The sequence below is a fragment of the Crinia signifera genome, chromosome 2, assembly GCF_055691185.1.
Source record: "Crinia signifera chromosome 2, ASM5569118v1, whole genome shotgun sequence".
Classification (NCBI taxonomy): domain Eukaryota; kingdom Metazoa; phylum Chordata; class Amphibia; order Anura; family Myobatrachidae; genus Crinia; species Crinia signifera.
In genome coordinates this window covers 347288722-347294686 of record NC_139218.1, presented here as the reverse complement: position 1 = coordinate 347294686, position 5965 = coordinate 347288722, and the positions used below count along the sequence as shown (strand labels likewise).

The window sequence follows — 5965 nt, the reverse complement described above, 5'->3', positions numbered from 1 at the left end:
GGCTATTATACCTGAGTATAATTCAGCATTCATTCAGACCTATACTAGGTGCAGATCAGTCGTCCAATTATGGCCAGCAATGTGAGCAATTCAGCATGTCTGTATGCAACCACTTTCAGTAACACGCCTAGGCTGCATTTCATCTGATGTTTATTTACCTAGAAATGCCCAACACATTTCTAATACACTTGGTACATGGGTCTGAATCTACAGTAACTCTCTATGAACCCCATCACGAACAAGAATGTGCTGCGTAACTCAGATTCATGCACAGATGAAAAATGACACAAGAAAAACACGCATTGTCCCCTGCATGAAAAACCCACAGCTATTGCTATTTGTAAGCAGTTCTAGCTATCTAGTGAGATTTATTTGATCACTAGCTATAGTATCCAGCATTGCCCAGGTTTAATTGTTCAAGTTATGAAGTTATCAATGAGTTGGATGTAAAGGTGCCCATACACTGAGCCAGTTTGGGCCAATTCCGTGAAATCGACCCAAATCGGCTCAGTTTGATGTCCCCTCAGGACCAATGTGCGGTCCCATGCGCATCGGACCTGAGCCGGTGTCTGACCACCCGACCTGGCACCTCCTTCCCTGTGGGGGGAGCAGGGACGAATGCGATCCATCACAACAAATTGTGATGGATCATATGCGTCCCTGGCGCAGTCCCGGGCGGCTCGCGGGGAATCGGATGAGCGTACACTGCTAGGAGACATCACAGCAGTGTACGGCCACCTCAACTGTCAACATTTTACAAATAATTAGCAGCTCTTCCAACAAACCCATGAGGTGGCTGCCTGATGTCGTTTTTGTTTTTGGGGTGTCGCCTGTAGCCCTAATCCCCAGATGTTGAGTTATGATGGAAAAGAAGATATGCCTATTAGGTGCCCATACATGTTACAACTTTTGTATACTATATTGTATACAATATTGTATACAATAATTGTAAATTGTATGGGCACTTTTAGAGTCTTAGAACAGATTGTGACGTAACTTAGGGACCACACGCCCTAATGAGGGTACTTTGGAGTCCATCTTTGGTAAGCTGCTGGTATTAGCAGTAATCCTAGTTTTTTTCTGAGGATTTGTCTTTTACTAGCATTTGAGGCCTCTGGTTGCAGATCCACTGATGTCTTAGTGCTTGGCTGGGTGTCATGCGTGATGCTGGATCCCAATTTAAACAGCGTTTTAGAAAGTCAATAAAAAGAGCATCTTCACACCCATTTAATGCTGCAAACCAGTCTTTGCTTCCGGGAGCACCACGTATCTTGCCCCTGCGTAGCCTGCTTCTGTTTAGGACTATAGATCCAGAATGTTGTGTTTCAGAGCAGTAACGAGGGTAGCCATTGGAAGTGAAAAAACACCTGGCTTTCTTAGCTCCTTGTAGGATCTTTGGTGGTGGAGACCCAAGAAGTTCCATTATGAGAGCTAGTTGGTCGCTCTCATCCTCTCCAGAGAACAGTGGGTAGCCTGTCAGCAGCTCTGCCAAAATGCAGCCAAAGCTCCACATATCGATTGGCATGCCACAGTCGCTTCTCAGGATGACCTCAGGTGCCCTATAGTAACGGGTCTGAAAGTATGTGAGGACTCTCTGGTGCTTAAAGCAACTTGCTCCAAAGTCAATGACTTTAATTCCACTTTGCCCTGGTTTCTTCAGCATAATGTTTTCTGGTTTTAGATCACCGTGCATGATGTTATTTTTATGAAGAGCCACTAGACACTCTAGGATGGAGCGGGCCAAGTTACGAACTTCATCCATACTAAATCCCTGGAATTTGTTTTTCTCAATAAGGGCATACAAGTCCATGTCCATGAGCTCAAATGTCATGCAGGTGTGATTTCGGAATATGAAACTTTCCAGCATGTGAATTACATTCATGCTTCCAGTCTTGTCCTGCTTCCTTAGATGTTCCAGGATGCTGATCTCTTTTATTGCTTGTTGCTGGCACAGCTTATCTTTGCGGATGATCTTTAGGGCCACGTGCTTCTTGAGTTTGTGGTCAAAAACCTTTGCCACCTGACCAAAGGAACCACTCCCAATAAACTCCAGTATTTCATAGCGATAAGCTACATGGTCGTGGGGTACCAATATATAGCGTCCTTCTTTATCATCGTACCCTCTGTTGTTAGGTGTACCAGCAACTCCATGGCTCTTCTTTGCATTTTGACCCACAAAGTATATCTGAGGGAAGTTTTTAATCTCTTGCACTTCGTAAGCTGTCAGTAGGTGTTTGTATTGCTTCAGTGCTTGCTCAGGACTCAGGTATGTGGTGGCTTTGATGGACTTTGTGGAGCCATACCTGGATTTTGTGGTATCTGAGCACTTCTCCTTCCCTGGCAATGTTTGTAAACGTAATGGTGGTATTTGGGGCCTTAATATTTTCTTCTTTCCATTAGTCAAGCTTGGCTCCGCCGGACGCTGAGCTTTATGCGCTTGATCCTTATTAAAAACATGATGGTGATCTTTTAAAATCTCATGTTTAGGCTTTCCTGCTGTACCATATGAGGTACCAACAAGGAAAAGGTTTTTTCTTTCCATAACTTTTGATAATATTTGTATACTATCTAATCACTTGTCTAGCAACTCTGTCTCCTTTCAATGCTTCAACAAGACTGAGAAGAAATTCTTGCTGATCCTTGTATAAAGGGAATCCTGAAGGTTCCGTCTCTCTATGACATCATTGTGACATCATAAGTGATTGTGATGTCATCTTCCCCACACACGTTAATGTGCAGAAAGTTTTCACCCTATAAAGTTGCTTTAAAATCAATATTCAATACAAAAGCTTGAATATATATATATATATATATATATATATATATATATATATATATATATATATATATTTTGACTTGTTAAGAGGCTTTGATTTTCTTTTCTTAGTGTACAGTACTTTACCTCATGGATATACTATAGGGTATTTTTCTAAGGTCTCCACAATTAACTCTTTCAAAATAAATGTCGCTTATATAATCACACTATAAATATTACTTCTCAATAGAATTCAAAGCATGATTTAAAAAAAAAAAATCCAAAAAGCAACGTGAGGGCCATTCCATGGCAACAAACATTACATTTTTAAAACTTAACAGATCATGGGAAATATATATTTTGCTAGTACAACGAGAAGCACTTGCATCCCCTTCTAACGGAGCTCCCCCGGGTGCCCGCTGCCTCACCGCTGGTCCCCACCTCCCGGCTCCCCCCTCTCCCCCTTAACCCTGCCTGTCTCACTGAAGCAGAGACGGGCAGGGTTCGTGTCCCCCCACGCATGGTAACTGGGACGTGCATGCGTGTGGGACGCTCGCCAGCGGGGCCAATCTGGCGAGCCCCTGCGCTGGCTGAGAGGCACTCTATCTGTACTACTAATTAAAACATGATGTTTTTATTTAGCACCCTCAGGGATAGCACTGCTCCTGATCTATGCAGAGCGTTACTGCCTGCTGTAATACTCTGTTCTCCAGAGATTTCTGCTGGTGTACTGCACTTATGTGCTTGACCATGTCCATTTCCTAGCGTATAAGGCAGGCCTGACCAACCAGTGGCATTCCAGCTGTTGTGAAACATCTCAGTATCCCCTTCCACACTTTCCTTATTAGAAAATCTGGGCATGCTGAAACTTGTAGTTTTACAACATCTGTAGAGTCACAGGGTGGCCAGGCCTGGTATAAAGGGAAGGGTTGTGGGGGTAACGGGGGAAGGAAGTGGACAGACCTTCAGCATTGCAAGTCTAATCCTAAAATGGTTACTGCGCATAGAATATACTTTATGGGGTCTATTTAATTACAGTCTGAACCTGCCATTTGTTGAAAAGCGACTTTTTTTAGCCTAATCCATGATTCAAGCTATTCAATTTTTTTTTCCAGACAGGTCGGAGCATTCTGACGTTTCGGGGAAAATAAATAAAATTGAATAGGTCACGCGGTCATGTGGATTGGCAAAACACCCACCACTCTGCGTGCAGTTGTCGGAAACAGGGCCAAATTCGACAGGTTTTGGCCCGTTTCCAACAATCTTGAGTTCCCCAGCCAGCTTCTCAGGAGGGCTCACAAGCGAGTTGGCACTTGATGTGCCTTTTTTACATACCATAAAATGCATGCAATTTATCATATGTAAGTCTCAGGGAGCTGCAGGCGGGGGGCAGGAGAATTTTAAAAAAAACTCTATCAAATGAATGGGCAGACGCTGACTGGCTAATAGAGCTCTATCTCAGTCAATCATTCTTTTGTATGGGTTTTTTAATCTCCTGCCAGGGGCTTCCCTGCTCTGCAGATAAGTATATGCCAGCGGGGGGCGCACCGCTGGCACACACCTACAGACCGTATCGGATGTGATACAGCGCGAGTGCTAATAATCACATGTGATGTACTGCCGATGGCTGTACATAGGAATTTTCTTATGTTCGACCTTTGTGGACTCAGATCCGATGCGCACAGGACCGTGCATCAGATTGGCTGTCAAACACAATGCGATTTGGGCCGATTTCACCTAATGTCTCAGTGCGATCCACTGAAATTGGGTGAAATCGGGACAAAATTGCATAGTGTATGGAGGGCCTTAAGTCAATGGGGGATATTGACTAAGATTGGAGTTCTATTTCAGATGGTAAACCAATCAGAACAACAGACCATCTTCGTAAATTGACCCCAATAAGTGCAGTGTTGACTCTTCTTCTTCAATGACTCAGTATGTGGCCCTGTCACCAACTTCTGGGCATTATACTGCCTGATGGCTGCCTATTCTTGCCTAATCAGTGCTCTGAGTTTGCGAAAATTTGTGGGTTTTTGTTTGTAGACCCATCTCATAAGGATGGACCACAAGTTCTAAATAAGATTAAGGTCCAGGGAGTTTCCTGGCTATGGACCCTTTATTACTGGAGACCACAGCTGTGTAAGATTCCTTATATGTGATAAGGTCATTGAAAATAACTTTTCCTGGTAGTCAAAGTGACTTTAATAGTGGATAGACTCACAAGTGTATGCGGTGGTATGAGAACTACGGTGCAATACATTATATTACTTTTACATAGGGTTTATGTTTTCTGGGCGTTTTTTCATATATCTTAAGTATATGGTTAGGGCCATATCCTTACATGCAACTGGGCCACGGAATATGCTGACGTTATATAATTAACTGGTAATAAAGAAATAGATCATTATTGATCCCATAAAAAGGGGGGGGGGGATCAGACAAGCGGGATGAAAGCTGCATATGGTAAGGGTGTGTGGCCAGACAGACCAGATGGCGAGGTGGAGCCGAGAACAGACTGAGGTGAACCTACATAATCTGGATCCCTTTACTAGTACATAATAATTAATTGTGGCTATTATACCTAAGTATAATTCAGCATTCATTCAGACCTATGCTAGGTGCAGATCAGTCATCCAATTATGGCCAGCAATGTGAGCAATTCAGCATGTCTGTATGCAACCACTTTCAGTAACATGCCTAGGCTGCATTGCATCTGATTAGCCAACCATGTTTATCTACCTAGAAATGCCCAACACATTTCTAATACACTTGGTACATGGGTCTGAATCTACAGCAACTCTCTATGAACCCCATCATGAACAAGCATGTGCTGCGTAACTCAGATTCATGCACAGATGAAAAATGACACAAGAAAAACACGCATTGTCCCCTGCATGAAAAAAACCCACAGCTATTGCTATTTGTAAGCAGTTCTAGCTATCTAGTGAGATTTATTTGATCACTAGCTATAGTATCCAGCATTGCCCAGGTTTAATTGTTCAAGTTATGAAGTTATCAATGAGTTGGATGTAAAGGTGCCCATACACTGAGCCAGTTTGGGCCAATTCCGTGAAATCGACCCAAATCGGCTCAGTTTGATGTCCCCTCAGGACCGATGTGCGGTCCCATGCGCATCGGACCTGAGCAGGTGTCTGACCACCCGACCTGGCACCTCCTTCCCTGTGGGGGGAGCAGGGACGAATGCGATCC

The 5965-nt window shown here is 43.6% G+C and overlaps 1 pseudogene; it reads right to left on the bottom strand.

The window, feature by feature from the left end:
* Positions 1 to 975: 975 nt before the first annotated feature.
* On the bottom strand, positions 976 to 2597 carry LOC146058547 (dual specificity tyrosine-phosphorylation-regulated kinase 3 pseudogene; annotated as a pseudogene).
* Positions 2598 to 5965: the final 3368 nt, after the last annotated feature.